This window comes from Protopterus annectens, chromosome 10.part0, assembly GCF_019279795.1.
Source record: "Protopterus annectens isolate FY-2018-M chromosome 10.part0, PAN1.0, whole genome shotgun sequence".
NCBI lineage: Eukaryota > Metazoa > Chordata > Ceratodontiformes > Protopteridae > Protopterus > Protopterus annectens.
Genome location: NC_056744.1, coordinates 1,015,207,548 through 1,015,220,845, shown reverse-complemented (window position 1 = coordinate 1,015,220,845; position 13,298 = coordinate 1,015,207,548).

Sequence of the window (13,298 nt, the reverse complement as noted above, 5' to 3'; positions counted from 1 at the left end):
TGAGTTTCTGCCTTTGTGCTGTTCAGTTTGTCTGGCACACAATTTTGCTGTGGAAGGATGTAGGATATCTGTACAGTAAGACTGTGCTGTAAAGCTATATCCCAGGCTAACATGGCTAGTCTGTAAAGGGGGTGTGGCGGTAAGAGCTGGTTCCCCTTTTCTTGCTAATGCACCACATGACTGTGGGATTGTCTGTAACAATATGAAGAGGTGCAAGTGATTGAAGATAATTCAGAGAGTTGAATGTCCTGAATTGAGCAAGCATCTCTTTTATATTCATGTACTTACATCTGTCCTAGGTGTCCCAAACACATTCCCCTTTTATCCCTCCATCCTATTTTGATAACCTGTAGCAACAAAGGGTCGGGTCCAAAAACTACTTCTATGGAGAATTTAAAATCTCATTTTCACATATTCTGGGAGGTTCTGGGAATGCAGCCTGGCAAACCTCCTTAAAGCAGTACTGCTTTAAGAAGTAACAACAGAAGCATACATACACTGTATACAATGAACAGTGGCTTGAACAATTAAAGAAATTAAATTATTTAAAGCAGATTTTCCTCACAAGACTAAACTGTATATAAAACATCCCTCATACTTTCATAATTAGAACCAACTTTAACATATGAGCCTGACAATTCAAAATTCTGAAAATCAAAGTTGCAGAAGAATATTCTTTTTTCCCATACTTATTGATTAGTTTAACATCCTTGTCAGAAAGTGAATGATTGGAATTAACTAAGTGCTTAGCAGCAGTAGGATTAAGTAAAGCTACAGCTGCAGAGCGAGGTATGGGATGAGTGTATAAAAACTTAAAAAATTTGAGGAACTTTATACAATCTATTTACCTTTTTAGGGGCAGTAGGCTGACTATCAGGAAAAACTGTCGGCAGTGGCACACACGTCTTCCAATGCTGACAGCACAGGAGGGGTGGGAGAGGGTACAAAAACTCTATTTGTAAAAGTTCATAGTATTTACTGAAGGACTGAGAATCCTCAGCATTCTCCCACTGAAAACACTGGAATATTCTGGAAATAGTCTCACAGAAAGAGAAACTCTCACAGGGAGAATCAGATACCATGACCCCCTCTGAATCTGAGGGGGAAAAACTTGCATTTTTCCCTTTATCTTCCTGTCCACATTCAGAATCTTGAATGTCTTCATGAAAAAAAGCATCCCTTTTTCTTTTACTAGAAACCACCTTATAAGAAGGATCAATAGCCTGAATTACACCATGAGTCTGACATAATAAAGTACTCCTGTCTAGGGAAATTTCAGCAGGAGCAGATACATGTTTTGTTTCCTTTTGGCAAGAAAAATGGGCTAACAGTGTTGTTAATGGCAGCAGAAACTCCCCTAGGGATAGGCACAATATTCTAACTAAACAGGGAAGACCTCTATGCTCCCTCTCCCATGACTGGCTCTCCCTTGATCAGTGAGGGGATCCCAATAGCCACAGAGGATGTGGCTAACCCCTGTTCCATAGTGGTTGTAGGTGCTACACCTGAGGGATCTTGGTTAAAAGATGTGTGTCCTGAGGAACTAGCTTTGACCACAGCAGTCACCCACCTGTGGCAAATTGCTAGCCTGCTGTGGTGACTCATGCTGTTTACTTAACTTTCTTTTTTTTCCAAGATTGATACAGCTCTCCCTGCTCCTTACTAAAACTAACAACCATTATTCATAATTTGTCATCTTACCCGTAACCATGGATGCACACCAGGATGTTAACCCATTAACAACATTTATATAACCAGTTCAACATATTTTTGCATCACCATGATCATTATTACTTTGTATCACCATCTCCATCACTGTTATACTTAATACAACACAGAGGCATTAGGTGGACTAAATGGCCACAGCCGTGCATTTATTGTCACTTACTGACGATGACTCTTACTGACTGGTCTATTATTTTGAGATGTGCACAAGGCAGGAATTTCATGGAGGCCAATGCTTTACTTCATAGCAGTGCCATAAACACTTCAGAGCAAGAGACAATATAGTTGATATCAGAGCCTTCCAATTAATTTTAACAACAGCATAACAATTTTTACTTAGTTCCTCTGAGCTGCCTTACAATATGCCAAGGAGCCATTGCCAGGCTGATTAGTCCCCTGGCAACAAACCCTTGGGGATGTGTGACTTGTGGAAGGCCTAACTAAAGAGTCCTGAGACTTCCCCCACATACCTTGGCCTTGCTTACCTTTCCTGTCTTCCACTTATATGAGTGAGCCAACCTAGCCTAACCTGTCTAACTCACCCAGAAAAGAAGGAGAAAATCTGAAAAACTCAGTGGGAAAAAAACAGGAAATTCCTTCTTGACCCCTAATGCGATCACCTTTGCTGGATACCGGGTGCCTTAACTACCTTTCAGCTGACCATAATCTGGCTGCCAACTTCCTCTTGCTTTTATGAGGGGGTGTATTGGGTCAGGAAAGCTGCCAAAGCATTTGAGAGATTTGTTTTGTTCCCAGACTTTTCAATACTACCCAGCAAGAGCTCATCCCACCCTAACCCTCCTGACATATCCTGCTCCTACCTGTTCCTCCAACCTCCCACTCCCAAAACCCGAGTCTGAGCTGACCTGCCTTGGACAAATGATGGCTTGCTGAGACCTGGGTAGCCAGCCGTTGTTGTCCAAGACTGGTACGGCTCTCTCTTCCCTTTACTAAAACTAGCAACCATTATTCATAATGTGTTATAGTACCTTACCAATAACTACTGATGTACAGCACAGTGTTAACTTATGAACAACACTTAGATAACCAGTTCAACATATTGCAAATAATGTTTGCATCACCATCATCATCATTTTGCATCACCACCACCATCACTGTTATATTTAATAAAACAGAAAGACATCAGGGTGGATGAAATGGTCACAGCCATGTGTTTATTGTCAATTACTGTTAATGACCCTTACTGAGTGAAGCCAAATATTCTGAGATGTGTGCAAGGTAGAAATTTCAGGAAGGCCATTTCTTTACTTCATAGCAGTGCCCTAAACACTACAAAGCAACAGACAACACTGTCAATCTCTGGCCCTTCTGATTAATCTTACCCACATCATAACAATATTTACTCAGTTCATCTGGGCCACCTTACAATCTGACACGGAGTCATTGTTAGGCTGATTAGTACTCTGGCAGCAATTCATTGGGGCTGTCTGGCCTATGGAAGGTCCAGCTAGAGTCCTGAGACACTCTCCCAACTGACCTTGGCCTCCCTTACCTTTCCTGCTTTCCACCACAGAAGGGAGGAATACTCCTCTCTTCAGCCAAGCACATCTCCTGTTACTCTAAGTGTAGGCCCTTCTGTGTTAAACCTACTTGTAATTCTGTGCAGAAAACCTGCATACCATCTTCTGACAAATGAACCCCGTCTCCATCACACCTATCTGGCCACCTGACCCAAATGCCAGGGTAAGGAATGTACAGCGCACTAATGCACCTTAATAACTTATCCATAGTATTATTAATTCCCCTCAACATCCTCTCTATTGTTTTAATCGACCTAGCCTCCTTCCATATTTCTTCTCTGTACCAGTTCTGGCCAACAGATAATAGCCTACGACCAGTATTCATGCATATAATTTACTTCCCTCACAATCAAACCAACATAATCTTTTATTGGAAGTTGGCAAATATCATTACCCCATAAATGTAACACAATGGCTGTAGGAGATTTGCCCATTGTGGCTGCTTACTGCAACACTGTCCTAAGCTGATACCCTGACCCAGATCACCTCACAAGAATCTTGATTACACCTTTGGAAAGATGAGTCCAACCTGCCCTGGATCCAATGATGGAGCCTCTGGATAAATGAATGACCCTCTATCTGAATGTACTTCCCATCTGATAATAGGTGGGCTGAAATACACAAAAAAAGAAGTTATGTACTTATCATAACATTCCATCTGTGTTGCCCATTTTCATTCTTTCTCGACTGTTGGATTCAGAATCTGATCCTTGGATCCAACTTAGCTGTTACTATAGGTCGTAGTCACCAAAAAGCTCTCGAGATCCTCCCTACCCATAACGCACCAACCCCTAACATACCACAGATCTTGTTTGCTGGTTGATACAAAGAAAGAAAGAAATATTAATATATATCCTTGACAGAAAAAGCTATTTTCTCTTGCTCAACATAGAACACAGTGGTTTGTAATGCGTGATAAAGGTATGAGGATTGGCTCAGGTTGCAGCCGTACATACGTCGTCCATGGAAGTCCTAGATAGAAACACTAAAGAAGTTGCCATGGACCTAGTTGAATGGGCTCCTTAAAGTTTTTGATAAGTGTAAGTAAAGATGTAATTGCCTGTGGGCATCCAATAAATGCAGCATATATTCACCTCTGTTTGTAAATTTAGGAAAAAAAGACTGGTAAATTAATGGACTTGTTACTATTGAATTCTGACACCACCAGGTGGTGCTCAGAGCCGAAGAAGGAGTTGCTGGATCCTGCAGTGAAACTGCCATGGAAGTCTTTGAATCCAAATTCTGTTTTTTCTTGTGAGGCTCCGAAGAAGAAGATGGAGCTGAAAATCTTGACAGTTTTGAAGATTTTAATGAAGTCTCCTTAGATTTTAATTTGGAAGGTTGAGCTCCAGGAATTGCATCAGAAAAGGGTGTTGGTTGGAAGGAACCCTTTCAGAATGAGTTTGTTTTTATGGTCAGCAATTGCCCTTGGATTAAAAGTTTGGCAAATGCCACATTCAACCTTTAGGTGATCAGGGCCTGGACAGTATAAGTAAAGAGAATGTGCATCCGATATAGGCAATTTGTGCTGACATTTATTTCATTTTTTAAACCCTGAAGGGCTTTTTTTCTGACATTCTGCCAAGCTGAAGAAAAAAACTACAGTGAAAAAAGAAGTAAAGAAACAGATTTTTTTTTATATAGGAATACCAACAATGGAATAAAGGTTACACAAAATGTGTAGAAAATATATGAAGATAAAAGGGGTAAATACCAACTACGTTAAGAAGAATTACAATTATTGTAGTATGTAAGGGAGGAAATAAGTGTAGTTATAACATAAATTGAAGAAAATGTATCTCTTAAATAGAACTTGAGAACTGAAGTGGTGACCACAAATGGCAAATGAGATCTGGGTATGTTAGGCGTGGCTGCATTATGGGTAGGGAGATGTTCAAGAACTTTTTGGTGGCCACAAGCTATAGTAACAGCTGAGTTGGATCCAAGGATTGGATCCGAACTTAACAGTTGAGGTTAGAATGAAAAATGACAACATCAGATCAAGAGTTAAAGTTGCACATACTTCTCATGGCTTCAATAAGTATTGGACTTCCACCTGCCCAGCCTCTTAATGTCAGCCTCTGATGCCCCCATTGTGTGTGCATTATCAAGCTGCTCCTACTTGAAAGGAATGTAACATATATCGATCTTTGTCTAAGTTACATAATTTAACAGCCTCCCATAAGACTCCCCTCACCTGATACTATGAAAGAGGATCTCTTGCTGATGATAAAACAATGGACCATCTAACATACACCTATAGCAGTATTATTTCAACATAACTGTGGCCAAATTCCATTCCAAACTCTTTGGGGTAACCACTGACCTTTACCTTCTTGATTCATTCTGGATTTATCCACATAAACCCAAATGTCTTCCCCAGACACTTTACATGTGCCAAAGGTAAAAACATCTGTGGTTCTTTCTTCTCACTTGGTTGAAAAATCTCTGACTACCTAAATGTCCCACAAAAAGCCAGCAGAAAGACAGCCCTAAATAATGTTACTTCAAAGAAGAGCAAACTGGTAAAATGGCAAACCACAGTTTACTTAAAACTGCTTGCCCTATGGAGTACCTCGTCTTGAATCTTAGGGATTTGCCTCTCCCAGCCCTTAAACATTGACCATACTTGAAATGAATTAGCTAAATCTCTTAACCCTAGAGACTGATGAAACCAATTCAGAGCTGATAATGCACTTCTTGCCATCCCCAAACTCCAACCTCTTTCTATCATTACCAAAATATAAGCCCTAATTTGGTGAGGTGGAATTGGCCATGTCAGTTCCCAGCCCTTGGATAATCTAGTCTGCAATAATTGCGTTATGCATGTATTATACCGTACCCTTGTCCTTCCACTGAGGACATTACTCATTAGCCAACATTCTCTTCTGCCCATAAGGCCCACAAGTGATCTGGCACTCAGTTCAGGGTAGGTTTTGCATTTGGCGCCAGCAACCTGAACCACGACCACTGTAAACAAGAAAGGGAATCTGCCAATGAGTTATCAATGCCCAGTATGTGTTTAGCCTTAACTGTGATATTCAGTGTTAATAATTTAAAAATGCAATGCCTCATCATTCTTCCTAACTCTCCTGTACCCCCAGTTGATTGTTCACTATATGTATTATGATGCTGTTATCAGAACAAAGCCACACCACCCTATCCTTCATCTGCTCTCCCCATGTTTCCAAGGCCACTACCACTGGAAAAAAGTCCATCCCTGCAATTGAAATACTTAAATTGCCCTTAATTTCACTCAGCCATCCCACATTGAATCACAGCCCTTGGAAATGACACCCAAACCTATTCCTTCTGTCATCTGTAAGCACTTTAAGTGGAGGGTGAATGACCCTCTCCTACCATATTGCTACCCTATTGTAATCTGCAAGAAAACTCAACCATTCTCCTAAACCCTTCTTCATTCCTTGTGAGACCCTTATCCGGTAGTGCGGCTTTGTGCAACCAGACCGTTTGGCAGCAAGCCACCTCATAAATGAATGCCCACTGGGATTACTCTGCATGTAAAATTCATCAACCCTACTAGCTCTTGCAATTGTTTGAGCATCATTTTATTCTGATCTAAAACTTGACAATGCTAAATATAACTTCTGCACCTTGTCTACAGGACTATACTGACTATTCAAGCTATTGACCTCTATGCCCAAAAATGATAATCTGTTTGTTGGGCTCTCTGCTTTGTCTGCCACCAATGGCACACCTAGCTCTTTGCATATGTGATTAAAAAGTGTCTACAGCTCATTGGCACTCTTTGCATACTTTATTAAAAAGTGTCTACAGCTCATTGGCATTCTCCCATGTCTTTTCTCCCTACAGATAAAAAAAAAATCTTCCAAGTAATGAACAATGTTATTTTCCCCTAATCTGTGCACCACCAACCAAAGTAAAAAGGTACAACTTTTCAAATGTAGCACAAGCAATAGGACAACCCATTGGCATGCATTTATCCATGTAATACTGACCTTCAAAAACAAAGCCTAACTACCTCTGGTCTTTAGGAGCAATGGGCAAAATCCAAAAGAGACATGGAGGAACTGTCCGATCTTGTAGCCCAAGCAGGTATGACCCTAACCCTGAGTTGCATCCTGCCATCTTCCAGAATGATACCACAGTACAAGGACAAAATGAATGACTTCAACAACTGGCTAAGTTTCTGGTGTCATTCTAAGGGGATCCAGTATCTGTCTGCCTGGGATGACATGATCGACAGACCACGATGTTTTGCCAGAGATGGCCTTCACTTGGGATTCTGGATACTGGCTAAGGCTCTTGCCACCCCAATAGTGCCTTTTTTAAGCAAGGTTAAATGACAAATTCACCACAGTAACAGGTACAAGCAAGCCAAAATCTGAGGGTAATGCTACTCAATGCTAGAAGTCTAAACCTCAAAATGCACCCACTCAAGGCACTCCTTAAAATGGAGAACATAGACATCTGTGCAGTGACAGAGACCTGGTTCAAGGCCCCAGAAAGCACCCCTGCATTACCAGGCTATAATTCATACCACACCTTTCAGCCACCTAACCTGGACTGAAACACGAAAGGTGGAGGCGTGTCCATATTCATTAAGGATATCCACACCTCCAGTCTAGTTGCTCAGCATAATGCATTCGAGATTATCCAAGTGCAACTAACTCAGGGAGAGACCACAATCCAAATTTTAGCTTGCTACAGATCCCCCACCATGCCCCAGGATTCCCACTCCTCATTTCTTTATACACTGGAAAATATTAGGGTACAACCTAACACCCTAATAATGGGCGAGTTCAACTACCCCACCATTAACTGGGAAAACTAGTTATGTACCAACCCTTTTGCTCAATGTTTTCTGGAATTCATAAATTCCAACACCTTGGATCAACTTATCCACACCCCCACCAGGGGCAGCAATATCCTAGACCTGGTCATTACCAACATGGGCAACCGGTGTTCCGCATCAGAGGTCAGTTTCTCATTGGTCAGATCCAACCACAAGCTAATCACCCTAGACATCCACATCCCACCCACCCCCCACCCCCCATTAGGGAAACCATCGTAAATAAATACTCCAAAGCCAACTTCACACTTGAAGTGGCAAACTTCACGGCACCCATGCAGACAGACAATAGAGGTATGACTGCTGAATCCTACACAAATGCACTTTATAAGCAGTTACACGAGTGTATGGATCATGCAATCCCTATCAGAACCAAGATGCTATCCTCCAAAAAAATGAATACAATCTGGTGGTTCCCCTGCCATAAACAAACTCCACAACAGAAGAAAGAAACTGTTGCAAAAAAGAGTAAAATCCCATGATTGGACGACCTCCCTGGTCAGCCTCAGTAAGAAGCTGAGATCCCTCATAAAATACTCCAAAGCTAGTTACGAAAATAAAATTGCCACTGATTCTAAATACAACCACAAAGCATTCTATAGCTATGTCAAGAATCTCAATGGCAACACTCAGATCTGCTCTGAGTTACAGCACAATGGCACTAAATATACAGAACCAACTGATATTGCCAACATCCTGGCAGATAGGTTCAGTGCTAACTTTACCCCCCCCCCCCACTCCCTAAAGGGCCCATCTCTATATCGGAAGAATAATGTAAAGTTCCTGTAATCACGGCTGCACAGGTAAAACTACACTCTCCAAAGCCAAGAACACAGCATCCATGGGATCATGACAACATCCCAGGCTGCATTCTACACGAACTACAGAACGAACTGGCACCCCACCTAAGTACCATGTTCAATCATAGCCTCACCTCAGGTTTTGTGCCCACTGAATGGCACACAGTGATGTTATCCCATTCTACAAAGGGGGAGTCAACACGGACCCTGGGAACTACCGCCCTATTAGCCTGACGAGCCTGGTCTGCAAGGCTATGGAATGTATCATCATGGAACTTATAAACAATGACACTGGTAATCTCCAAACTCCGGACCCCACCCAGTTCGGATTTTTAAAAGGCAGATCATGTCTCCTAAACCTGACAGACTTCTTTGAAGCGGTCACCAAAGCCGTAGATGAGGGTAAGGTGGTTCACACAGCCTATCTAGATCTTACCAAGCTGTCGAAACCATCCCCCACTCTGGAATTATAATTAGGTATAAATTCCTATGTCACAGGATGGGTTGACAACTGGCTCACTGACAGAACCCACACTGTGAAAGTAGTAGACTCCAAATCTGACTTCAGACCAGTGACAAGTGGAGTACCACAGGATTCTGTCCAGGGTCCTCTCCTGTTTGCTATCTACTTCTCTGAAGTACAGGCTAACACAGAAGGTCTTTGGTAAAGAAGTTTGCAGATGACTACAAACTTGGAGCCATAATTGAAACCCCTAACGATGTGGACATCCTACAAAAGGGCCTCACTGAGACAGACGCCCGGTGTCAAAGCTATGGCCTCAAGTTCAATGCCAAAAAGTACATTGACATCCCTTTTGGTAGAAAATCTGCACCCATGAACTACCATATAGGCGGCAGTCTACTTAACACCTAAAGTGTGATAATAGACCTAGGGACACAGGTGGACAGTAGTCTCTCCTTTGAAAATCACATCACCACAGTAGTCAGGAAATACTTTTACATGGCACACCTCATCACAAAAGGTTTCTCATCCAGGGAAAAAAGGTCATTGTTCCCCTCTACTCATCACTCATTAGACCTATTATAGAATACAGCACCCCTTTTGGTATGTACCTCATAACACATCTACAACAACTGTAAAGGCTGCAGAAATATCTCACAAAGAGGATTACCGGCCTCAGATAACCTACGCAGACTGTCTCAAAAAACTCCAGCTTTACTCCATCACATATCACCTATTCAGAGGCGATCTCTGCCTAACATACAAAGCTATGTCAAACCCAGAGCTGTTGGATATGCTCCACTTAAAGAAATCCCAATCCCTCTGAGCTACACGCTCTAGGACCTAAACCTTGTCACCACAATAAACAGACCATGCTGGAGGGATAGATTCCTGTCACAGAGACTTCCCATACTCTGGAACAAACTACTTATCTATATCAAACAAAGCTCCTCATTAGCACTCAAGAAAAATCTTGATGATTGGATGGGAGATAGGAAATTGACACCAGGGATCACTTCTGTGGCTCTGCTCGACAGGGGCACAGGAAAATAATTTTCTTGGGTGGCGAAAGCCAGGGTACCATTTTGGCTAGGCTTATATAGGCCCTAGGGCCAATAGCCTAGTACCTACCTATGTCTGTTTTTGCCATATGGGCCCCTCTACCCTTTTCATGCATCTTCTTAACTGCTTCATCAAATGAAGTGGAATGCATCCAGGTCCCTTCACCATTTATGTAATATTTCACAATTTCCCCCTTGGTATGACACGTGATGAATGACATAGAATTCACTTACGCCTATAGGTGAAACTTTGAACACTCTTCTGGGTGGGTGAGGAAATGGGCCTGCCAATCTGCCCTTTTCTAATTTCTTATTTAACTTAGCCTTAACTATATCCAGATGTTCTCTTGCAGATTTCAGGGTATTAATAACACCCCTTTTTTTCTTACCTTTTGCCGGTACCCTAAACCCCACAGTAAACCCTTCCTCCAATGAAGCTGGTGCCTCTGTTTCTGGCTACACCTTCAGCCACTCACTTACAATGTCTCCTCTTACTGAAGTCGGAAGAGGGTCCTGTGTACCCTTTAAAGAGACATAGCATGCAAGAGTTTTTGTTCTGGGGGCCTGAGAGATCAAAACATGCCATAGACAGGTGGTTTGTCTTTCTGCACTGATGTCACAATTTGCATTGTAACCAATTCCAACAGTGGCCAAAATTGTACTGAATACACCTCCCTGATCCCCCATCTCCTTTAACCCAATGACCTTCCATTGACTATATATTTCGGACACCCCATACTTATTAAAACTATTCCCAATTTGGCTAATCAGAAACCCATAATCTGTTGTTGTCTAGCCCCGATTAGTATCCAACCAGCATAACAAACCCAAATACATCCATGACCATGGCCTTTCTGGGTATGCTTGCACATCCTGCTGTAATACCCATCCTATCACAGCCACTTTTGACCTCCTTGAGAAAATGCATTGTAGTCACTTTATTAAAATGTGTCCACATGCCTTTAGCTTTGTTAGGGCACCTTTCTCCCCAAATCTCTGCATAAATAGAATGTCCAATCACCCAGTTTCCCCATGTCCTTATTACCAGTTTCCTTTTTTGCCAACTGGATAGTCAGTCCTGCCATCCTTCTCCTTTTCATCCTCCTCTCTATTCAAAACAGAATTATATATAATCTACCCTGCAATTTGTTTACTGTCTCTCTCAAATGAGAGCCAAGAGGTAAGTCTATTTTAACCACACCATGGTACCTATCCTGTTCTGTATCTCCTTACTCCACTGCCTGACCATTATCACCCTATGGGTGTAATTTGCAAGCTTTCTCAGTTCCCTTGAGTTGTGCTAATAACATCCCAATCTGGTCAAAAATTTGCTGCTTTGATTGTGACTACCTTTCGCTTAATGCTGTACTCACTGTTGCTCCATCTAGCCCTAACTCATTTAATGCCTGCTTATCCTCAGGCCCCAAACTCTGCCTGTTGAGTCTTGTCTCAGTAAACTTGCCTAACTTAACATAACCACATTCACTGGACTTTGACCCACATTCAGCTACCTCATAACCATGAAAACACTCCTTGCCTTTGTAAACACTGCAAAAACATTTGATCATCATTTAACTCATGCTTATGTTCCTCCTTGTTCGCCCTCTTGCATTTCTTGCAATGCTTCTTTTCTTTATACATTTGAACTTTCTCATCCTTACCGTTACTTTCTTCCTCTTTCTTTTTGCTGCTTCCTTCTAAAACATGAAACCCTGTGTTTGGTCCTGCTTAAGTGTCAAGGAGCAGATTATTCCCAGGTTGGGAAATTAAACACTGAAGGAACCTGCAACTGCCCTTGACCCCACTGTCTGTTGGTATTAATCATTTCACCAATCATTCTCTTTAAAGCTTAACATAGCCTACACTTGGGCTTGAATATGCTGCTCCATCTAACAGTAAAAAACACCACAAAAGGAAAATTTCCGTTAACTTACCAATTTTTAATCCTCTAGCTACTTCCCTCCCTTGTTGCACGCCCTGTTCAGGTCCCCACACACCTACCAATTTTTTATTTATTTATTTGATGTATAATTAAAGTTAGCAACAACTCCAGCCTTAAATTCTCACCTGCAGTGGGATTACTCAAATGTCTAGCTCACTGGTCCTGCCGTGTGATTATTCACAGGCCTCAGCTCATCAGCCCTGCCGTGTGATTACTCACAGGCCTCAGCTCACCAGCCCCGCTGTCTGATTACCCACAAGCCTCAGCTCACTAGCCCTGCTGTGTGGTAGAAACTGAAAAGACTGATTTACTTTGTTTTCAGTCTTTTCCATACTACTCTGCAACACCTCATCCCACCCCAACCCTAGTCCCTACCTGTTCCTCCACAAATGATGGCTTGATGAGACCTAGCTAGCCAGCTATTGTTTGTGGATGGAAGAAGATCCAGTAGAGAGACTGGTAGTTTGTTCCATTGCCAAGTCGAAAATAGTGCCTCTTTTCTGGGGAAAACAAGCAGCACAAGCTGGTTAAAGTTGTAAAAAACACAGCACTTTAATGCACTTTGCCAGTAAAATATAACACATTTTTTTCCAGAGAAAAATAGTCTTAAACTGTTTTTAACAACTTTTAAAATGGCAGAAAAAAAGTCCACTCCCATTTAAAGTACAGTTAAGTTTCAAGACAGTCCACTAAAATACAAATTCTTAGAAGAAAAATAACAAGGGAAGTAAATTTAAACAATACATTTTTAAATGTGGCAGTTTTTTTCCCCTAAAGGAAACATCTGCCCTGCAATAGATCAGCACAAGCTGACAAGATGATCTTTGAAATCCTGCAGAGGAGCACTCTCTTGAAACACTTGGTGCTCAAAACTGTCGTTTTAGGTGACTTAGCTCGACCCTAATATAAACAGGATCTCCAATAAAAGAAAA